Raw genomic sequence first — 24,859 nt, forward strand, 5'->3', positions numbered from 1 at the left:
CATTGTAAAGTTTTCCATGTCCACATTACTTTGCCTGTATTTCTTTTTAGATATCTTTGGTGCTACTCTTTTTGTATTGATTAATTTTGCTTTCTCCTTTGCATAAATATTGCACCATATGACATCTCTTATTTCCTATGTCCATATTTCTTTATCAGATGTCTCCTGATCTTCCTGTTTCTCCTTACTTTGGGGACTCATTCCATCATGTTGTGATGTAACCAATGTTAAACCTTCTACACCAAATCCTTCACTTTGCAGACATTCCATAACTTCAATTTCTATTTTTTTAATTTCTACTTTACTAATCTTCTTTTCTATGTTCCCTCTCTGTGCTATTTTTTTAATGTGAAATTTTCCACATCTGGATGCCTTTGCCTGTAATTCTCTTCAAATTTCTTTGGGGTTGCCTTTTTTGTATTGATTAATTTGGCTTTCAACTTTGGACAAATATTGCACCATAATAAATCTGTTTCCCATGTCCATATTTCTTTTTTATACCTTTCAAAACTCTGGATTTTGTTTATATTTTTGCACTTGCTCAAATGCTTTTTTTTCCAAACAGATCAAAATTTCTTGGTCTATATAATGTTTTTCACAAATCTGTTGTACTAATGAACACAAATTTTTACTTGAAGCTTCTGACAGTTTTTCTTGCAGAAGCATTTTTCTTTCCTCTAATTTCTCTCAATCTTTGTTTATATCTTGTGTCTGGAAATTCTGGACTCAGGCTGTGGTTAAACAAGAGTGCCAAGTGGTTCCACTAGGTCTTGTTTTAGCTTGTTTAGTACGGAGCCTGGGATGTTACCTGGTCCCATAAAGGCCATGTTTTGTCCTTGGAGAGCATGGATATGACCTGCTCTTTGGAGATACAAGGCAGAGGACTGATGTCAGGTATGCTTTGGGGTATGGCTGGTGGGGACAGGGGCTGAAGTTTGTGGCAAATCTGTCAGCTAGTAGATTGGCAACTTCCTCAGGTTCAGTATGAGTTCTACCGTCCACTACAAGTTCAGCACATAGCTGGGCATTCCCTTTTAGATTTCAGACACAGCTAAAGAATGCCTTACGACTGTCCTTCGCTAGAGATGCTAATTTAGATTCATTATTAGCTTTAGAGGACTTTACAAGATATCTGATTTGCTTGTTTAAGCTGTGGAGAGTAAGTTTCCTCTTGTTCTTAAGCATCAATTTCTTCCTTTTGTTTTATATATATATATATATATATATATAAATAAAACTGTTTGATTTTCGTTTTTTTTTTTTTTTTTTTTTACAGGAAAATGGGACCAACCATGTTATTAATGCAGTAACTACTTCCCCAGGGATGGGCACAGCATTCTTATACAACCTTCCAAGTTCCCTCTCCCAGCAAGAGTGGCTGTCCCTTGCCTACCGAGCGGACTCCCAACTTAGCTAACCCCAAGTCGTGGATGTAGGTGGTACACCAGAGGGATCTAGGGTAAAAGATGAGTGATCTGAAGTACAACAAATGGCTACAGCAGAGTCACCCAGCTACGGCCGAGGCAAATTGCTAGCCTGCTGTGGTGGCAAAGGCTGTTTGCTTAACTTTTTCTTTTTGTGGTTGGAAGAAGTGCAGACTAGGGGACTGACAGTATGTTGCGTGGTCAAGCCGACAATGGTGTCTCAAAATTGGGAAAGACAACCATCAAATGCCAGTAAGCAGTAAAACTATTAATCCACAAGGGTTACGTTTTTGACAGAAACAAACACAGTAAAAAGCACTTTGGCAGTCCTCACAATAGGAAAAATAAGCAAATTCTTCACAGAAAATATTTTTTCAGTTATTTACACTATTTTTAAACTGACAGAAAAAAATAAGTGCTCCATTTAAAAGAACATTAGTCTCAAGAGAATTCATTAAATAATAACACTCAGATTTAAAATAACTTTCCCGAAGAGGAAAGTAATAAAACATCAACAAAATTTAAGAAAATGGATCCCACCCCCAAAGGGACCTTATCTGCCAAGCAAAGAAAAGCACAAGCTGACCCTGACCGTTAATCCTCAAATGCCTCAGAGGAGTGTACTTTTTGGTGGCAGCTCAGCACAAGTAGCTTGATGGTCTGGGTGCATGAACAGTGCTCTGAAGCTTTCGAAGCTGGCTGGCTGTTATACTGTTGACAGGATAACAACCCACGTTACTAAGGCTACTGCATCATTCCGCGGTGGTGGTGCTGCGGTAGCGTCATCGCCTCACCGTAAGATGCTGTCCGGGTCGATTCTCAGCTAGAACGTCTTCTGCGTGGTGACATGCGTGAATGGGCGTACCTTCGTTGAAGGTTGTGCATCAGGGCTGGTAACTCGGCACGTAAAAATCAGCTACCAATCATTAGCGGACCGGAGTTCTGCTGTGGTTTCCCCTAACCGGGAAAAGCCGAAAGACACAACAACTAAGGCTACTGCATCAATGATCAAGATGAAAAACATATACCTTTTCTGTTTTATTAATAATAATGACAACAACACTGTTTTAAATTAAAAAAAAAGAATATTTTATATAACTGTCACTTTTATTTTGTAGCAGTGACAGTTCATTTTGGTAAGATGCGATATACTGAAGACAACTTTAATAAGCTGCCTCATGAGCTCAAAAGCTTGATACATAGTGCAAGCAGCATAGATTAAAACATTAGCGAATAGTTAAAAAAAAAACAAGCAATCAATAGTACAACTATAAAACTGACATGGTTAATCTTGACAGCCACTCATATAGTATCATTCAAGCCTCTACTGCATTTCAAAAAGTAAAGTGATAGACTACTGTAAAATAATACTCTTAAGTATGACTTTTACAGCATTATGAAAGGCAAACTCTCCCTTACTGAATAATACAATACAACAGCACCTACTTATACTGGAAGCAAGAAAGTGAATGTAACAGTTAAATTTACAACTTCAATTTAAAAAGTTATACAAGAGATTATGTAAAATAATACAATATTTAATAAAATGCTCTTTGAAAGTCCATCATTCGTTTTGTAGACTTCATCAAATCAGGTGGTTAAATGCTCTTTGAAAGTTCATCATTCCTGTTGTAGACTTTAGCAAAGCAGGTGGGTGTTAACAAGCCATCAAAACTATTACTTGTTTTTAACTAAGACAGCATCGTCCATGTACCACTTTCTGATGTTTTGTTCATGGTTTAGCCTGAAAACACAACAAAATGGAGAGATGCTAAATTTTCAGGATCCCACACTGTACAGCTACTTATTTACTTTCTTACAATTAGACTTTAAATTTCAGGTTAGTACACATTTTGTGTATTGCTGTATGCCTACATACTCAAGTATTATACCTAGGTAAAAAAAGAATGAAACAATGTAACACAGTTAAGCCATGCACTAATTTTATTATGCATCACAAAAATATTGCATGCACACAAACATTTAAATGACAGAGAGACAACTGGCACATCTGAGTTTTCATGTTATGTCACAATACATAGTGCAAACACACAACTCTAAGAATTGGGAGACCCTACTAATCATGCTTATTCCAAGGATGCCTAGTTTCAGCAATAAGTTGGTCAGGTGGGGCTGCCAAACTCACTGTTTTACATTTACAATATTTACTTTTGTGGCACTGATTTAAACAGACTGGCAATAGAAATTCTCTTAAAACCGCAACAACTATGTCCCTGACTTGCAGATGAAAAAGCAACTTTTACCCATTCTGCTTTCATTTTCTGAGTGAAAAGGAGAACCTTCTATGACACTATATCCTGTCTGCTGTGTGTCTGGTGACTGCTGTGGCTCATTTATTGTTGTAACTGCATGTAAACTTGCTATGTTTTTGTTTCAAGTTACTTGTTAATCTTTAAGACACAAAGTGAAACAAAGAGGTAATACAATACCTTTTACAGGACCAACACAGACTTTGCAATTACTCAATCTTTAAGCTAACAGGAGGCCTTCATCAGTAAAGTTACTTATGTTAAATAGTTCTTAAAGAAGTACCGCACCCACATACTCAAAAAACATGTTTAAAACATCATGGCATGATGTTTCAATTTGTGAGACAATGAATTCCAGTCCATTTACTTCTCCCCTCCCCCATAACACTTAGCTTCCCTAGCTGTCAAAGTCCTGAGGGTAATTTGACCTGGTAATTCCATTGTTTGGCATATCTCAGCAGGGTGCTTGACTAATGTAATTTAATCTTTGCTCTAGCATTTCCTTTGTTAGAGGGGACTTTTTTTTGCTGCACTACAGCCATGGCCTTACTTGACTGCAATCACATCCAGTAAGGTCTTCATAGGTTCATAGGTTCATAGGTTCATACTAGGCTATCTGCCCAAGGGCATTTATAAGCCTAGCCCATAGTTATGTGGCTTTCGCCACCCCTTTAGTTTGAATAAAAACTATGCCTATCATTTTTCTGTGCCTCTGTCAAGCAGTGACACTGAAGTAATCCCTGGGGTATATCTGCGATCTCCCATCCATTGGTCAAGATTCCTCTTGAACAAGGCCAGCGAGGTGCTCTGCCTCACATGTACCGGGATTTTGTTCCACAGCATAGGGAGTCTCTGGGTGATGAATCTGTCCCTCCAGCACGTTCTATTTATAACCGTGTCAAGATTTAAGTCTCCCGCCCTTGTGGTTCTGAGGGATCTAGATTTTTTGAGGTGAAGCATATTCATCAAATCTGGGTTTGACATGGCCTTATATGTCAGGCACAGGTCACCTCTGAGCAAGCGGTATGAGACTGAATAAAGCTGGAGTTCTTTCAGTCGGGCAGCATAAGACATATTTTGAGACCCTTTATCCTTTTGGTGAGGAACTTTTGGGGCCTTTCAAGCTGCATCAGGTGTCTGGTCAGATACATTCGAACGGGCATTGTACTCAATCATAGGTCTAATGAGTGATGAGTACAGGGGACGATGACCTCCCTTGATCTAGATGTGAATCCCTTCATGATCAGGTGGGCGATATAGAAGGTTTTCCTAACTACTTTAGCAACATGAGTGTCAAGCGAAGACTACTGTCAACTTGGGTCCCCAGATCCCTGATGACTTTTCTGTGCTCAGTGGATTGTCACCTATATGGTAGCTAGGGGTAACCTTGTTTTTCCCGAAGGGTATGACTATGCATTTTTGGTGTTTAACTTCAGGCCATGGCTCTGGCACCAGTTATCCGTTTCTGTGAGGCCCTTCTGGAGGATATCTGTGTCAGATGTGTTTTCGACTATGGCGCCCAGTTTGCAGTCATCTGCAAACTTTGTCAGCCATAACCCTCCTGTGTTTGCTTGTACTTCAGAAAAGTAGATGCCGAACAAGAGTGGACCCAGGACTGAGCCCTGTGGGACACCACTTGTGACAGGCTTTGAGTCTGACATGGCTCCAGCAACTCTGACCCTGTGGGTTCTGTCGCTAGCCAGTTTGCAACCCATCTTGTGATGTATGGGTTTACATTCAAGCTGATGAGTTTTTCGATGATACCTGAGTGGGGTATTGTGTCGAAGGCCTTTGCCAGGTCGAGGTAGGCTGTATGGACTGCCTTTCCCTCATCAATGGCCTTGGTGACTGTCTCGAAAAAGTCAACCAAGTTTAAGAGGCAGGATCTGCCTTTGACAAAGCCAAACTGGGTTGGATCCAAAGTCTGCAAGTTCCCTATGTCTTTATTTATGAGTTCCATTATGATCCTCTCCATGGCTTTGCAGATAAGGCTTGTCAAGCTAATGGGGCGGTAATTTCCAGGGTCTGTGGAGGCACCGCCCTTATGAAGTGGGACCACAGTCGCCGTGCGCCACTCCTTGGGTACGTATAGGTTCATAGGTTCATACTAGGCTATCTGCCCAAGGGCATTTATAAGCCTAGCCCATAGTTATGTGGCTTTCGCCACCCCTTTAGTTTGAATAAAAACTATGCCTATCATTTTTCTGTGCCTCTGTCAAGCAGTGACACTGAAGTATAGGTTCATAGGTTCATACTAGGTATCCTGAGGTGAGGCTAAGATTAAACAGCTGTCCTAACTGTGGGTTTAATTCCTCGTTGAGTTCATGAAGCACACAGCCGGGGACACCATCCGGTCCCATGGATGCTGTGTTTTTTGCCTTAGTGAGGGCAGTTCTCACCTGGGCGTTGGAGATGTTTGGGGGGCTACAATCCTTTGGAATAGATATCTCTCCTTTGGGGGGGAGGGAGAAGTTTGCACTGAACCTGTCAGCCAGTATGTTAGCAATGTGTGTAGGTTCAGTAATTTTCACATCATTTTGAACTAATTCTGAGCATATCTGGGAGTTTCCTCCTAGGTTTCTAACATAGCTAAAGAAGGCCTTATGATTGTCTTTAGAGTGCTGTGCGATTTTTCTCTCAAAATTTGCCTTGGATGATTTTATGAGAGCTCTTAGTTTTTACTTATAATGATCAAAGGTGTCTTACCTTTCAAGGATTTTGCTCTATCTTGTAGTAGCTTCCTCCTTTTGTTGTAGAGCTTGTTTACGGCTGGGGTCCACCAGACTGGACGCTTGCCTTTGGTACAGAGAGTCTTAGTTTTGTTTGGGATTGCCTGATCCATGCAGTCCTGTAGGTGCTGGTAGAAGGCATTTGTAAGTGATTCAGCGGTTTGAGTAATGTTTACCACTGGCTCAGGGGCCTTAAAGGAGACCACACTAGTTTTAGAAGTGTGAAATCGGCTTTTGAGAAGTTTTTCACTGTGGTCTTTTTTGTTTCAGGTGGGGCGGGATGAGGACCTCCAGCGAGATTAGTTTATGATCTGATCTCACCAGTGAGGGGTATACTTCCGGTGTTGAACATTTTGATCCCATGTTCGTGATGATGAGATCAAGTATGTTTTCACCTCTTGTGGGGATGGTGACTAGTTGTTCCATGGCATTTGAGTTTATGAACTCCAGGAATCTTTGGGTTAGAGTGTTCGGGCTTGAGTAGTGTTCCCAGTCTATATTAGGGTAGTTGAAGTCACCTAGTATGATGGTGTTTGGAGATACATTTATCCCTCCAATGTTTTCAGGAAGGCCATGTGAGGTTCCTGAGTTTGAGAGGGTGGCCTGTAACATGCTACAAATTGCAGAGCAGTCTTGCCTATGGTTAATTGCACCTGGATGGTCTCCGATGCATCGTGCGTTGCCACCAACCTTGAGGTGTGGGTGTCCTTTATGAATATGGACACCCCCCCTCCTTTCTTGGTGTTGTCCGGATTTTGGGGCCGGAACGTATGATATGAGGTGAAACCTGTTAGTGCTGGGGTGCTCTCAGGAGCCTTGAACCAGGTTTCTGTCACAGCACAGACATCGACGTTCTCCATATTGAGCAGGGCCTCGAGTGCGTGCATCTTGAGATTGAGACTTCTGGCATTGAGCAGCATTACCCTTAGTTTTTTTCCTTTTGGTGTTCTAGGGTGGTAGGTTTAGAATTTGAGCCTTGCCTAAAAAGGCACTATGGGGTGGCAAGAGCCTTTGCCAATATCCGGAAGCCCAGGGTGACAGGTGCAAGCCGTCCCTTGAAGCAGCGTGGCTTGTCCAGCATGTCATCCCAGGCAGACAGACATTGGATCCCCTTTGAATGACACCAGAATTTAAGCCAATTATTAAAGCTGATCATCTTATCACTGTATTGTGGCATCATTCTAGGTGAAGGTAGGATACTGCTCAAGGTCAGGGTCATACCTGCCTGGGCTACATAATCAGAGAGCTCCTCGACGTCCCTTTTCATGTAGTCCAAGGAGGTACGTCTCAGGTCGTTGACACCAGCGTGGACAATGACTGAGTCGTACTTGTACCTGCTGTTGAGAGACCTGAGTGCTTGCGTTATGTGGCGGATTCTAGCACCCGACAGGCAGCTTACTGTGACCTTCTCCTTACTCAGTCTGGTGAGCGGGACGTCAGTGTGTCTGACTATGGAATCACCAATGACAAGTGTGTTTGGCATTTTGTTTGGCCTTAAGGGCTGTGTCTGTTTGACACTCTGACTGTGTGGTCTATGTGTTGCATGTGTTGGGTCGTGAGGTGGTAGTTGTTTGGGTGTCTGCTTTGGTGGCCTCTGCTGTTTTGGTAAATTTTTGACCAGAGCCTCCGAGTATGTCTTTGTGTGAGTATGTGTATGATTTGAAGTTGTGATGGTACCATGTGTGACTGGGTATGTATTGTGTGTGGTTGCCTTCTCCTCCTGTCTGGTCTTGCCAGTCCTATGTTGAGAGAGCTCAGCCTCCAGTTTGGCCGTATAGTTGCATCTCTCGCATGTATTTGTGTTTTGTGGGAGAAGGAGAGGATTGTCTGTGTACATGAGGCAATTGTAACATTGCCTCAATATTCCCAGGTTCACCAGTTGAGCTGGAGAGGACACTAGCAACTGATCCCTCGACATACTAGAAGTAGTAGATAAAGAACTTTCAAAGGACTCGGGGAAGTGGGTTTTGGGCTGGTGGGGTACTATCTATAATAAGAGTGCTTTATCAAGGTGCAAGTACTGTAGGAGTAAGTGCTAGGCTTTACAGATAGAGAATAGTCTACTTGGGAATCAAGTAGAGATGAACTTTTCAGTTATAGGATATGCTGGTTAGATCAGCAGTACAGTTTAGCGTGTTTTATAGCAGGGGCTGAAGGGAGCTAGGAATTGGCCCAAAACGACCAATGGACTACTAGTTTCTGGCTGAAACTTCACCAAATCGGACAAAAGGCGCTCAGTGCTTCCCACTCCCACTGGTAAGCAAAGAAACTTCCCTCCTTCCTAATAAGGCAATGGATCAGTAACAGGAACTAAAAACAAAGCCCAGGGATCAGCAACTCTGAAACTGGACTACTCTAGTTCAGTAAAGTGGGAAAACAAGAGATTTTTTGTTTTATTACAGAGATAAGGAAAAACAGACTGTAAATGCTATAAATGCTGTAAATCGGCTAGCGCACTTTAGTGTGTAGCCTACAGAAACAATTTGCAACAATTAGTAACTTAAAGTGCAATAAACAGTGTAAAATGCAGAAATCACTTAAAGTAGCAGTAAAACAGGCGAAATGCAGTCGCTAGCTTAATAACAGTGGGAAAGCCACAAAAATACTTATATCTGGTAGAAAGTCACTCTTTTAGCTCTCTGCTGCTTGGATCACTCTGCAGGCCACCACGAGGATCTGTGCAGAGTTGGTACAAGCTGGAAAACACGTGTTTAGCGTGTTTTATAGCAGGGGCTGAAAGGAGCTAGGAATTGGCCCAAAGCGACCAATAGACTACTAGTTTCTGGCTGAAACTTCACCAATTCGGACAAAAGGCTGCTCAGTGCTTCCTACTCCCACTGGTAAGCAAAGAAACTTCCTCCTTCCTAATAAGGCAATGGATCAGTAACAGGAACTAAAAACAAAGCCCAGGGATCAGCAACTCTGAAACTGGACTACTCTAGTTCAGTAAGGTGGGAAAACAAGAGATTTTTTTTTTTTTTTTTTTTACAGAGACAAGGAAAAAACAGACAGTAAATGCTATAAATGCTTTTAAGTGGCTAGCACACTTGAGTGTGTTAGCCTACAGGTAAAATTAAGCAACAAATAACTTTTTAAGAGTGCAAAACAGTTAATCAACACAAAAACATTTTAAATAGAATGCAGAGCTGTATAAACAGGCTAAGATGCAGTCGCTAAGCAGTAAATATTCAAAAAGCCAGAAAAAAATACTTAAATCAGTTATAGCAAATACAGTTATAACAAATGCTCTGAAATATACTGTATATTTCCAATATGTTTGAGAAGGACAGTCAGAACACAAGAAGGTTCAGGCGAAGAAGAAAAAAAAGTTTTGTTTTACTTTTTGAAAAGGTAAAAAGGAGGAACAGAAGGCCTTATCAAATGTTCTCTCTGTATTAAGAAGAATGAGCTAATGACACTAGACTGGGAGGTGTGTCACAGTAGGGGCGGGCAACTGCAAAGCCACCAAGTCTTGCACTAAGGAGCTAAAGAATAAAACATTTATACTATTAACCAGTTTAGATCTTTATCAATTTAAGTGTTAAGGTATCACTTCATGCTTCCACCTTGTTAAAAATTGAGATTTACATGTGCTAAGTGTGTTGGTATGCAATGTTTGCCTTCATATATTTTTATTCCACTGGTTGGTTTGCAAAAAAAACCTTTTGCAGTGTCCCTGGATTTGTCTTTGTACATACAAACCGCATTGCTATATTTTCCCCTTCCTTTTTCTTGTGTCCAGAAGTCACTTATAACAAAGTAAACTTTTTATTGATTTTTTTTTTTAAATAAAGGACATCAAGGTTAACTTGCCTTGAATCAGATAATGGACGCCACTGCAAAGAATCACCGTTGAAATATTTGTGCAAGGACAAAATCCCTTACTAAATTTATTTGCTTGCCTCCAGTTCAATTGGTGCTATGGCTTTAATATACTGGTGTGTTTGCTCATGCCTTCCAAATATCTCCACCATTACATACCAGTTTTGTAGTGTAGTAACCACCCGACATGCCCATTCACCTTTAGCCATCAATATGCAGCTACTCCTGTTCATGTGAGTATGTGAATTCATTTTCAGACTTAAGGTGTGGAAGCTGTACTGAATAATTCTAGGCGCTTGTTCAGGTTTCACATGGTGCTTGCTTAGAGCTACTCTCATGTTAAGCCACTATGAATATGTTGCACTGCCACCTCTGATACCAGGGTAATGTTTTAATCTTTCTATTCCCGCACTGCACACTAGCAGTATCTGGTGCAAATACAAGAAAGAAGTATGCAAGCGATGTACCACCTAAGCATCATTTGCCGTGCAGAATGTACAAGTATGCATACCAAATTTCTGTGTTTCCAAACATCAGTGTTACTACACACTACTACTGAATAAAATGAACAGCACTCAGGCTGGGGGAAGGACAAGGGAGCCATGACATCACAGAATGGGTGGGTCTTATTATTTTAGTTAGAATCAGAATGGCTGTGGTGATGTCACTTTGGGGGAGAGAACTGATAAAATAATAAAAAAAAAAAAAGTACCTGCACTGCTTGACCTCAATGATGTCAGTAATTGGGAAACTCCAGCAAGCTTTATTCAAATGTGAAAGAATAATTTTGTAAGTGAAACCATCACCGTATGATAAGGTAGGCTTCTGTTACAGAAGTAAGGGGAATTATAAAAATTGTAAATGCTTTATTGTTGTTGCTTTACAGAGGACAATGTAAATAGGGAGGAAAAGGGCCGTGAAGTTGAGGAATACATTAGAGAAACCTGTTGTACTCCTTTAAAGGACAACAATGGAATTCTACTATTAACTGCTCAACTTCTCTGCCCTTTTTACAGTCCCTGTTAAGAATAAACAGAAATACAGCATTTAAAATATTTTAAATTGACTGTTTCAATCCACTAGAACAGTACCTTACTGTACTGTGGTAGTTTCACTTTCAAAAAACCTTTATCCTGCCCTGGAAAAGCTTGTTGCAGTCTATAATTCACTGATGTCTTCAAGGCCAACAAATGCAGGTAGTTTTCTGGCCTATTCCCTCCCCAAACTGACATCACCAAGACCATCCTAAAAATCCATCCATGCTATGATGCACATCTCTCCCTGGTCTTTCCCCTACCCATACAGAAAGTAAAGGCTAGAACAAGAAAATAGTACATGAATCAAGTCTCCTGCTGTGAGTTGTCAATACCAGTATGTAAGAGCTCAAATTACCCTTAGCACTTTGACAGCTAAGGAAGTTAGTTGCGAAGGGGGATGGGAGAGGAGTCTAAGTAGTACAATTCAGGCATAGCCGGCCTTAGGCACAGGCCAACTAGGCGGTCACCTAGTGTGCTGCTCTAGTAGGGGCGCTTTTCCAGTATTTATTTGGTATAGGTAGACCAGGACTAGGTCTAGGGCACCAGTTGACCTAAGGCCACTCCTTAATTCAGGCTTCACAAAAAACTGCAATTTAACCATTCTAAAAAGCAGCAGTTAAAAGCACTTTTGAACATCTGTTCTGTGGCATTTGCACTGTTTGTGTTTTAAGTAGTCATTGAACAGCATGAAGTGTTACTAAAACTGACAAAGATAGCAGTGTATGCATGTAAAATCAATGCAGTGACAGCAGCTTTAGGAAGAAAGAGGTCTGCGTGATGTTTTTTTTTTTTTTTTTTTTTTTTTTTTACAGTCAAGCACTGCTTTGTGGGATACGTACCGGCATACAAAACAATCAAATTCACTTCAAGATGCTAGACCCCATGTGGTCAGACTCAAATTACATGCAAAAATATTAAAAAAATCTGCAGATAGTCCCAGAGTGGTGTTAAAATGTAGGAAACACCAAACCACGATGAAATAAACATATTTTCTGAGTCTGTGGGTGAGGTCCTCCTTTAAATATCCACTTCTGCCTACAAAGAGAAGTACATCATTTCTTCCTTATTGGTTAAGAAAGTCAATTGAAAAATGCCAATGTGGAAAGAAAGTATGCAGCTTGGATGCTTAGCATGGTAACTACACTTCATAGACTGTGTGTGTGTGTGTGTGTGTGTGTGTGTGTGTGTGTGTGTGTGTGTGTGTGTGTGTGTGTGTGTGAAACTTTATGAGACTGTTATGGCCTGCTATAAAAACAAAAGGTTCTCAGTGCTTATCACCTTAGTTAGCATTCATTTAGCACACAGAACAATGGCTCAATAGTCTGCTCTAACACTTGATGGGAAAATAAATCACAATATAACAGATATGTAAGATTAGTTAGATCCAGAGATGAAAACAATAAACTGCAATTTATAGCATGTTAGGCTGTCTAAACAAGCAAATGTAGCGAAACAGATGTTTTGATTAGCAGAATATGTGAATGTGGAATATTGTCCAATTTAGAGTGATGTTTTATGTAAAGGCAGGGACTACAAAGCCAGTACACAATTAGTGCACTATACATGTTGATGTTTACCTAAGACAAAGAAAAAACAAAAGAATAACAGAAAAGACAGAAAGAAAAATGTGTTGACATGTTAGCCTGTTTCTGACAACTACCTCTGAACAGCAGCATTAATGAACAAGGTTTTGGTACACTGTTAAACTGAGTACTAAAACCTTACTGTCTGTTAAGCTTATAGTTACTAGTGTTCAGACTAGAGTGTTACCATATGTAATGATAACTACTCTGCTATCATGATTAAAAAAGTTCTAAACCCCTCTAACCATTATTTATTTATTTATTTGTAGTCGATTTACCAGGATAGTCCATTGGGCCCGAAGTACCCGTTTTCAATGGAGTCCTGGGGAGAAAAGCTCCTAAACAAAGTACAAGGAATTACAAGTAATTGAGGTTCACACTTTAACACTTACAATCATATTAAACAGATCATATTAAAAGCAATTATCAACAACAGTGGTAATAAGGCAATAATAGTGGTTGATAGGAGTAGTCAAATGTGGGTCTAAGTCAATAAGGAGATGGTTACATAGAGAAGGGTCTAAGTTATAAGTAGTAAAATTCTAGTATTCTGGTTACATTTTATATGTAAAGTATAGCATAGCAAATGGCAATAACAATTGCAATATGATGTATCTTGAAAGGAAAGAAGAATTTGAGACTTAAGGAAAAGTAGAATTAGAAGTTGTTGCTTACTTATGTTAAACTAATTAAGAGAAGAGGCAGTCAGTAGGGGATGGGTTGAACTAGGAGGGATGAGAGCAGGAGCATTCCCAGGAGGATGATAAATGTGTATGCAGGGATTTTTTAAAAGCTGGGAGGTTTGTAGTAGTGCGGATGAAGAGGGGAAGGGAGCTCCATTGGCATGCCAGGGCAAAGGACAGCAGATTTTTTCCCTGGAGAGTGAAGAGGTTTGTACAGTTCTTTTAGATTTTGGTTATTAGATCTTAGGAGTCTTTGAGGCATGTGCATTTTAAAGGTGGAGGTGAGTGAGGGACAGAGGGATGGTTGGAAAATGATTTTGTGGGCAAAACTGAGCTGACAGATAGTTAGGAAGCTCAAGCCAGTTTAGTTTGTGGAGAGATACACAGTGGTGGGCAGATAGTTTGTGGAGAGATACACAGTGGTGGGCAGATAGTTTGTGGCCAGTGGCAAATTTTGCAATTTTATTATAACATGTGGACAGTTTTGTTTTAAGGGATGATTGAAGGTTTGTTAGGATACGAGCGCCATAAAGAAGGGAAGGGATAAGGAATGTTGTAGCTAGAGTGAACTTAGTAGTTGTAGAGAGGAATTGATTTTGGCGATAAAGCATGCCAAGTTTAATGTGGTTTTTTTAATGTTTAGTAGTAAGTGGCTATTGAATGTGAGTTTGTCATCAATCTGGACCCCTAGTAGTTTGCTTTCTGATATTAGTTCAAGAGGTGTGTGGTTTTGGCTGATGATAGAGAATGTATTTTTGTCAATGGTTGTATTTTTTGAGGGGGTAAATATCATAAGCTTGGTTTTTGATGCATTGAGAGCGAGGTGATTGTTTTTCATCCACTGTTCAGTGGTAGAGAAGGCGTCTTGGGTTAATTTTAAGAGAGTTGGAATGGATGTGGCTGTGTAGAGTTAATGCTAACTTTCTGAGGATGGTCAGCAGTGCAAGAAATCTGAACAAAGGCCCAAAAAATGGGGACACATTTTAAATATTGCTCTTATAAAATGAGAAAGTTGCTCGAGTGATAGGGTTTGTTTTTACATTTTCTGAAGGATTTAAAGTCTGAAGCTCAAATGTATGTCATTATTTAGTGACTTCAATCCTCAGATCATTCCAGTGATTTGCCATAAACACCACAAATATTATGGGAACAGACCAAAAACATGAGCCACAAATCTGGATAGTGGAGAGGTATGGTCAGCAGTTCAGATTCATTCAGGGGAAATTTATCAATAAATCATACATTACAGGAATACGAATCATTTTCCTTCAGTACATCTTATGTGTGTCTACTGTTAGCAAAGTTCTTAAATGTTACAGTGCCTTATAAAACCAATATCCAGGTTCAGAATACTGGCATTCAGACTGAACAGCTTAATTAGCTTAATCTCTGTGACCTGCCTCTGGTCATTTCCTGCATTTCATTAGGTAAACCATGTGTTTACAACTGTATGCAAAGGAATCATAAACTTTTAAACTTCTGTAAAGTGAGAATGCTGAAAGCAGTACAATTACCCAGCATGTTTTGTACCCTGTACGACTGCAATGTTTGTGCCATTTTCTATTGTTGTCTGGTCCAAGTGTGCTTCTTTAGATTCGCTAGTTGTTTAGAAATGGCATAAGCGGGTGTGCTTGCATTTTTTTTCCCTTCAATCTGTCATCCTCACTGAACATCAGTTCTTATGACTCAGTGTTTTTATTTATTTTTTTTTAATTTTGAAGGACATATTTTCAATACCGGAACGGTCCTTACACTGCAACAGTTGCTCTCATGCAGCTGTAGAGCTATCTACCAACCTGTCAAGTCCCCTGGGACAGTGACCGTCAGCAAGTATGACTTCTTTCAGTTGTGCCAACTGTCTCTCTCTGTCTCACTTGAACAAATGCGATGATACAGACGTGTTTGACTGTAAATAATAGATTTCCTTGTATGGTTAGGATGATTACTACTGCTACTGTGCAGACATCTTCGTCTGTCAGTTCATTTCTTGTAGATACATCTGTAATATACCTTTGTTCATAGGTAGGTATTAGGCTATCGGCCCTAGGGCCTATACAAGCCTAGCCAAAAAGGTACCCTGGCTTTTGCCACCTAAGAAAATTATTTTCCTGTGCCCTTGTCCAGCAGAGCCACAGAGGTGATCCCTGGGGTGAATTTCCTATTTCCTATCCAATCATCAAGATTTTTCTTGAAGAGTGCTAATGAGGAGCTTTGTTTGATATAGATACGTAGTTTGTTCCAGAGTATGGGAAGTCTCTGGGACAGAAATCCATCCCTCCAGCATGTTCTGTTTACTGTGGTGACAAGGTTTAGGTCCCTAAAGCACGCAGCTTGGAGGGATTGGGATTTCTTTAAGTGGAGCATGTCCAACAGCTCTGGGTTTGGCATAGCTTTGTATGTTAGGCAGAGATCACCTCTGAGTAGGCGATATGCGATGGAGTAAAGTTGGAGTTTTTAAAGATGGTCTGCATAGGGCACCTGTTTGAGGCCAGTAATCCTTTGTTAGGTATTTATGCAGCCTTTCCTGTTGTAGATGTCTTGTGAGGTACATACCAAAAGGGGTGTTGTACTATATAATGGCTCTAATGAGTGATGAGTAGAGGGGAACAATGACCTCTTTTTTCCTGGATGAGAAACCTTTTGTGATGAGGTGTGCCACGTAGAAGGATTTCCTGACTACTGTGGCAATGTGATTATTAAAGGAGAGACTACTGTCCACCTGTGTCCCAAGGTCTCTTATCACACTTTCCATGTTAAGTAGACCACTACCTATGTGGTAGCTCATGGGTACAGAGTTTTTACCAAAGGGGATGACAATGCACTTTTTGGCATTGATGCTACTTTCATAGTGTGGGTTCTGTCAATGAGCCAGTTGGCAACCCATCTTGTGACATAGGGATTTATACCTAGTTTAGTGAGTTTATCTATAATTCCAGAGTGGGAGATGGTATCAAAAGCCTTGGCGAGATCTAGATAGGCTGTGTGTACCACCTTACCCTCATCTAGAGCTTTGGTGACCCCTTCAAAGAAGTCTATAACGTTTAGGAGACATGATCTGCCTTTTACAAACCCGAACTGGGTGGGGTCCAGAGTTTGGAGATTACCAATGTCTTTGTTTATAAGTTCCACGATGATATGTTCCATGGCCTTGCAGACCAGGCTCATTAGGCTAATGGGGCAGTAGTTCCCAGGGTCCGTGGTGGCTCCCCCTTTGTGAAGTGGGACAACCGTTTCTGTGCGCCATTCAGTAGGCACAAAGCCTGATGTGATACTATGATTGAACATGGTGCTTAGGTGGGGTGCCAGTTTATTCTGTAGTTCATGTAGAACGCATCCTGGGATGTTGTCAGGTCCCATGGATGTTGTGTTCTTGGCTTTGGAGAGTGTGGTTTTTACCTGTGCAGCCGTGATTACAGGAACACTGCATTTTTCCGGTATAGAGATGGGACCTTTAGGGGGTGAAGTTAGCACTGAACCCATCTGCCAGGATGTTGGCAATATCAGTTGGTTCTGTATATTTAGAGCCATTGTGCTGTAACTCAGAGCATCTCGGAGTGTTACCATTGAGATTCTTGACATAAGCTATAGAATGCTTTGTGGTTGTCTTTAGAATCAGTGGCGATTTTGTTTTTCATAACTAGCTTTGGAGGATTTTATGAGGGATCTCAGCTTCATACTGAGGCTGAGCAGGGAGTTCGTCCAGTCATGGGATTTTACTCTTTTTTGCAACAGTTTCTTTCTTCTGTTGTAGAATTTGTTTATGGCAGGAGATCACCAGATTGACTTCCTTTTTTTGGAGGATAGCATCTTGGTTCTGTTAGGGATAGTACCATCCATGCACTCGTGTAAGTGCTTACAAAGTGCATTTGTGTAGGATTCAGCAGTCGTACCTCTACTGTCCGTCTGCATGGGTGTTGTGAAGTTTGCCACTTCTGTCTTAAGAAGGGCGAAGTTGGCTTTGGAGAATTTTTTTACAGTAGTTTCCCTAATGGGGGTGGGGTGGGGGCGGGATGTGGATGTTTAGGCTGATTAGCTTGTGGTCGGATCTGACCAACAAGGAATTGACCTCTGGTGTGGAACACCGGTCACCCATGTTGGTAATGACCAGGTCTAGGATATTGCTACCCCTGGTGGGGGGTGTGGATAAGTTGATCCAAGGTGTTGGAATTTATGAATTCCAGAAAACGTTGAGCAAAAGAGTTGGTACATAAGTAGTTTTCCCAGTTAATGGTGGGGTAGTTGAAATTGCCCATTATCAGGGTGTTGAGTTGGACCCTAATATTTTCCAGTGTATCAAGAAATGAGGAGTGGGAATCCTGGGGCATGGTGGGGGATCTGTAGCAAGTTACAATTTGGATTGCGGTCTTGCCCAGAGTTAGTTGCACCTGGATAATCTCGGATGCATTATGCTGAGCAACTAGCCTGGAGGAGTGGATATCTTTAATGAATATGGACACGCCTCCACCTTTAGTGTTTCGGTGCAGGTTAGGTGGCCGAAAGGTGTGTAGAATATCCTTAGTGTTAAGGAAGGTTAAACCTGAAGTGAAATACTCCGTGGAGAGACCTTGGCGGAATTCCTTGAGAGAGCTGATGCTGTGTGTTCAGGTCATGAATAAATCAAAAACTTTGAAATAAGCAAGTGGTCTGTGTGTGCAGCATTGTAGAAATTCCTCTTTTATGTTTTCCAAAAAAAGGTCTGAATACTGTGGACCTATTCTGCTACTCTGAACATATTGTTTTCCATTAAAATTAAAGCTGTTTGTCAGAATAAATTCTGTAAGTTGTTTCACTATATCTTGAGTAATTCTAGGACACCTGTTTTCCGGCAATGCCATGAATGTGTGGGATATCTGTGTAGATGGATGTAGCACTCATTGTGGCTAAAACAGTGCTTGGTGGTAGGTTATGATAATCTGACAGTATGTTAAGAAAATGAGCGGTGTCTTGAATATGGCTGTTCCTTTCAGTAGTGGTGTCAGAATTTTCTACATGACCAAAAAGGATCTTCTGTCGAGGTTCCTTTGCTTGATACTTTTGTTCTTCCTAGAGTTTCCTGGTATAGGGATTTTTAGGAGCATGTAGCAGGGACACAGGTGGACAGTGGTCTCACCTTCAATAACCACATCACCACAACAGTCAGTAAATCCTTCTATGTGGCACATCTCATCACTAAGGGCTTTTTCATCAAGAAAAAAGGAGGCCATTGTCCCACTGTACTCATCCCTCGTTAGACCCATTATAGAATACAACGCCCCATTTGGTATGTACCTCTCAAGACATCTGCAACTGGAAAGGCCGCAGAAATACCTCACTAAAAGAATCACAGGCCTAAAGTAGATGCCCTATTCTGACCATCTAAAAAAACTCCAGCTATACTCTGTCACATATCGTCTACTCAGAGGCGATTTCTGCTTGACATACAAGGCCATGTCAAACCCAGAACTGCTGGACATGCTACACTTAAAGAAATCCCAATCCCTCACAGCTACACGCTCCAGGGATCTAAACCTTGTCATCACAATGAACAAAACATGCTGGAGGGATAGGTTCCTGACCCAGAGACTCCCCAGACTCTGGAATAGACTTCCCATACATGTCAAGCAGAGTGCCTCTTTTGCCCTCTTCAAAAGGAACCTTGACGATTGGGAGATAGGATTTTCACCCCAGGGATCACGTCAGTCGCCCTGCAAGACAGGGGTCCAGGGAAGTAAATATTGGGGAAGAAATAGTCAGGGAATTGTTATGGCTAGGCTTGTACAGGCCCTAGGGCCAATAGCGTAGTACCAACCTATGAACCTATATAGAAAATTCCTGCTTAAATTGACTGGAAATGAGGTCAGTTTGCCCTGATGTGATCTAGGAAGGATTTAATAAGGTTCCATATTACTTCTGTGTGCTGTTAGATCATCAGTCATAATTTCATAATTTCTTACTAGGCTACTGACCCTGAAGAATCTTTCGAAGCCTTGCCAAGCATCCCCATAAAGTTTTTATAGCCCTTGTAATTTAAATATAAATAACCTGGAGCAGGAAGAGCATTTACATGTTATTCCCTTTCCATAAGTGTCAAGGGTGCTACTCCAAGGATGAATTTGCGTTTTTTATTACACTTAGTTTTATGTGATAAGGGAGATAATTCCAAAGAAGGGTATTTATTTGCAATACATATCTATCCTTCCAACATGTTCTATTTATGTTGGAGAAGAGATTAATATCTCTTGAGCGGATGTTTATGCTACCATTGGATTTAGAGGTTTGCACTGGGTCTGACAGGAAAAGATCTGTTGAGGCTTTGTATGTGAGGCAGAAGTCACCTATATTATACTGAGAATAGTGACAAGGCTTTGAGATGATCAGTCTAGTTCTTATGATTTAGACCCTTGATTTTCTTAGTGAGAAAAAGCTTTGAATGTTTATGTTGTGTAAACTGTTTGAACAAGCACATTCCAAAAGGGGACATTCTACTCAGTGACAAGTGTAAGTGCCGAATACAGTGTAGTGATCACATTTATTTATTTTATTTTATTTATTTATTTTACATTTGTTGACCGGGATAGTCCGACTGGATGCATGTCCATTTTCAGCGGAGGCCCGGGGAGAAAAGCTCCAAGGGTAAGCAGACACAGCATTACATAATACCAGCATTACATATTAAAAAACAGACTATTTACAGAGATTACATAAGTAAGCAAGTTAAACAAGTTCCACAGGTTACAGTTAATCCTGAGCACAAGTCAGGATTAAATTAAATTACACAGTAAACTGGTTATCAGATTTTTACACATTCTAGAGAGAGTTAGCCAGGCTTGATACATTGACATAGCCAGTTAAGTGACAAATGTTGTTTGAGTCTAGTTTTAAATTGACCTAAGGTGGAAAGTAAGGTAATATCAGCTGGAAGAGAGTTCCAGGATCTACTTACAGAGTTTGCAAAGAGAGAATCACCGGCTGTGTTATTAATTTTGCTAGTCTGAATTAGTAGTTTGTTAGAGGATCGAAGCAGTCTAGGATTGTTATAGGGGGTGATAATATTTTTAAGTGCAGGAGTATTGTCCGGATTATAGAGGATTTTATAGGCCATAATCAGTTGGTTATACTGGATTAGGCTGGGTAGTTCAAGCCAACCAAGCTGATTTAGATTGATACAATGATGTGTCCTAAAAGGCAGCCCAGTGGGAAACCTGGCAATGTGGTTGTAGCAAATTGAGAGTTTAAGGACAGTCTTGTTTAAATTCGAGAGTACATGGGATGCATACAGAAGGGTTGAAAGAAGGTGAGAGCGAGCTATGGCAATTTTAGCTGGAGGAGTTAGGAAGGCTTTTATTCTGTAAAGTGACCCTAGTTTTTTATTGATGGTTTTGATAGTTTGGTTAACATGTAGGTCAATTTTTAGATTATTGTCTATGATGACACCTAATAGTTTTGTAGATGGGTCAGGGGAGATTATTGTGCCATCATTTGATTTTATGGTAAAGGTGAAAGCGGCAGACCTACGTGTTGGTGAAAATAACAGCATTTTAGTTTTTTTGGGATTTAGGATCAGACGATGTTCAGAAAGCCAGTTTTCTATTGTATTAAAGGTGGTCTGGGTAGCTGACCATATCTCTACTGGAGATGTGGCTGAGCAAATCAGAGTAGAGTCATCAGCATATTGGATACAGCTGACTTTTGGGATGACAGTGTAAAGGTCGTTAATGAAGATGGAGAACAGCAAGGGCCCTAGTATAGAGCCTTGTGGTACTCCAAAGGTGTTAGGTAGAAGGTTAGAGAGTTTGTTCTGCCAGAGGACAGCCTGCTGTCGACCATTCAGGTAGGATTGAAACCATTGGAGGGCTCCAGTATCTAGACAGAATGTTTGCAGGGTGTGGATTAAAAGTTGGTGATCAACCATATCGAATGTCTTGGAAAGATCCAAAAAGAGGGCTGTGGATATATAATTATTGTTGCGATTATGGTTTATGGTGTTAGTAAAGGCTAGGAGGGCTGAAGTAGTGCTGTGATGAGGATGGAAGCCATGCTGAGTGTCTGCCATAAGGCGATTTTTGATTAGGTGGTGCATGAGTTGCCTTGAATACATTTTTCCATAATCTTTGCAAGTGGAGAGAGTACAGCTATTGGCCTATAATTGGAGAATTCAGTAGAGCTGCCTCCTTTGTGAAGTGGGATTACATAGGATATTTTCCAGATGGTGGGAATTTTAGCTTCTACTATGGTTCGATTGATTAGTATTGAGACGGGGTAAGCAACAGCATCAGCTGATTTTTGTAGGTACTCGGCAGGGAGTTGATCAGCAGAAAGTGTAATGGGTTTTAATTTTTTGATCACGGTACGTATAAGTGAAGTGGCGACTGGTTGGAAGCTGAACTCAAGTAGGTTTCTAGGGGTACTACTTTCAGGACCAGGGGAGCTAGGAGGTAGTTGGCTAGCTAGGGCTTGAATTGTCTCAGTAAAGAATTGGTTAAAACTATCAGAAACATCTTCAGGGGTTTTATCAATAGTAGTAGCAGGGATTGGGGTTGAAGTTTGTCCAGGATGTAGGCGATTATTTAAACCTGCCCAAAACTTCTGAGGGTTATTTTGATTTACTGTCTGTAAATTACAGTAGTATTGTTTTTTGTCTTGTAAAATTGATTTTTTGGTTTCGTTTCTGGATTGCCTTTATCCGTGGAAATGGACGACATACCTTTACTAATAAATTGTACAATGAAAAAAGACTTTCTTACAGTAGTGAATATGTGGTGACTGAAGGACAGTTCACTGTCTAAACAGGTTCCCAGGTCACTAACTATCAAATGGATTTAAGGGTGTGTTGTCAATGTGACAGCTGCAAGGGACATTATGCGTACTGAAGGATATTACTATGCATTTTTTGCATTTAGTTTTAGTCCAAGGTTTTGACACCAGCTATTTGTATGGGAAAGGCCAGAGATCTTGGTATCCTCTGCAGAGTGGGGGTAAGCCCTTTTAGCCAAGTAGTCTTGTTTGTCTCCATCCAATTTAATAATTTTATGAATTCTAACAGAATGTACCTTTTGATCAATGCTTTTGAAAACACAAACGTGCCCATATTTAAAATTCTCATACTGTATTGAGGATCATTAATAATCAACTTATTTAAGTTCATCTATGTTCACAAATAATGCTACTGTTAACTTGTTTTGTTTGATAATAAGATCCATGTATTCCCGTCCCATGTCTATCGAACAAGGAACGAAGATCTTTGTGAAGTGCAGAACCCGGAATCAATCTGGTTGGGAAATGCCACATACGCAAGCTACTGGGCACTGTTTTAGCTTTAATGGATTCCAAAAAGAAAGTGCTGTCCAACTGAAGCTTTTTAATTTTTAAAAGTTTGTAATCTGACTCTGCTAAACATTTCTCTAACAGCTGACCAATTGAATTAGAAAGTTTGTTGTGCCAAATATCCGCCTGCAACCAGTCATGTAAAATTGGCAGTTGTAAATTCATTCTAATCTACCGCTACATACAAGAATCCTACATACCCAAACTCTGGAAAGTATATTGCATCATTCCTCTCCATAAAGGAGGTAACTCCTATGACTTCTCCAACTACCGACCTATTGCTATCCTGTGCCCCCTATCTAAAATTCTTGAGAAATGCATCCACTTGCAGGTGATGACATTTCTAAACACACACAATCTCCGATCTACCACACAACATGGTTTCCGTCCACATCACAACACTACCACTGCCATTCTGTCCTTCACTAATCCTATCAACCTTCACAGGAATGATAACAAATATGTGTCGGCCATTTTCCTACACCTCTCAAAAGCATTTGACATGGTCTCCCACTCCATCCTACTAGACTCACTAACATCACTATCCTTCACCTCTCCTCTACTATTGCCTGGTTCAGAAGCTACCTATCTGACAGGCAAGAATCTGTCCAGTGGAAAGGAAATCTGTCTCCACAACTTCCAACCACCATAGGAGTCCCACAGGGCTCTATACTGGGCCCACTACTATTTTCTATATTCACAACCTCAATAGCTCTACACAGCATGCCACAATCATTCAATATGTAGATGATTTAACCCTGATCTGCTCCGCCTCATCTCCCACCACCCTGCAAACACTCACTCAGGATACCTTCAACTCTGTAGAAAAATGGATCCCAGGTATCCAACTAATTCTAAATCCCAAAGGACAAAATTGCTACTATTTTCCCCTAATAGAGCACCCCCCCTCCTTTACCATAACATCTAAGGACAGCACCACCATCTCCCCCTCTAACCACAGAAAACTTCTGGGCATTGGAATTGACAATAATCTTCACTTTGATGTCCACATCTCACATACCATAAAACTAGTACAATAAAAGCTAGGCTCCCTATACAGGCATAAGTCCTTTCTCTCACAAAAAGCTAGAGTCACTCTTGCACAAAGCCACCTCCTCTCAACTCTATTGTACACAGCACCAATCTTCACCCAAATCAGAAAGTGTGACCTAGACAACTAGAATCATGCTACAATAAAATAGCCAAGTTTGCTACTAACTCAACCTATAGAATCCATCACTGTACTGCACTAAAATAACTAAAATGGCTTGAGTTACCACAGCTACTTAACTATCACCAGCTGGGTACAGCCTACAATATTCTCAAATACCCTGAACCCCCCCCCCAATATCCAATCTACTTACTGTCTACACTGCAAACTGGTACCTCAGATCTAGTGAAAAATCTCTCCTCTCCATCACCAAAGCTAATAATAATGCAGAGAAAGCACTCTACTCCCACACAGTTGCCAGAAATTGGAACTCTCTACCCCATTCCATATCCACTGCCCCCTCCATCTCTATATTCAAAAACTCCCTCAAATCACCTCTCCTTAGTACCTGGTTATGTCCCTGCATCACCTAACCTTACCCATACTGCTATTAACTCTCCAAATTGCTCTCTGATCACCTGCTTGATCTCGGATCACCTGCCTGCTTGTTCATTTTATAAGTAGAACTTTTAACTGTAGAATTTACTTAATATATTTTCTTCTCTTACCAATGTATAACTGATAGTCATTTTACTTATTTTCTATACCATCATTTATTTGGAGTATTTTTAGTTATTTTTTGTTATATTACTATGTTCACCATATATGTTGTAACCTGTTTACTACATCTTATTTGTGTATTATACTTGCTGTAATGTTTTTGTACAACTAGATGCTGGAGCTTTTCTCCCTGGACCTCTGCTGAAAATTGACCTGGTCCAGTCGGAATTTCCCGGTTAACAAATGTAAAATAAATAAATAAAATGAAATTCAGATGAAGACTGGAAAGTTGAAAAA

The 24,859-nt window shown here is 40.5% G+C and overlaps 1 long non-coding RNA gene across 1 annotated transcript in view; it reads right to left on the reverse strand.

Moving 5' to 3' along the window:
* Positions 1 to 2,489: 2,489 nt before the first annotated feature.
* Positions 2,490 to 24,859, reverse strand: part of LOC122791418 — a 34,667-nt gene continuing 12,297 nt past the window's right edge. Inside the window, exon 2 of the long non-coding RNA XR_006363161.1 lies at positions 2,490 to 3,168. This is a non-coding gene — a long non-coding RNA (uncharacterized LOC122791418). The remainder of the gene's footprint in view (positions 3,169 to 24,859) is intronic.

This window comes from Protopterus annectens, chromosome 1.part2 (genome assembly GCF_019279795.1).
Source record: "Protopterus annectens isolate FY-2018-M chromosome 1.part2, PAN1.0, whole genome shotgun sequence".
Taxonomy (NCBI): Eukaryota; Metazoa; Chordata; order Ceratodontiformes; family Protopteridae; genus Protopterus; species Protopterus annectens.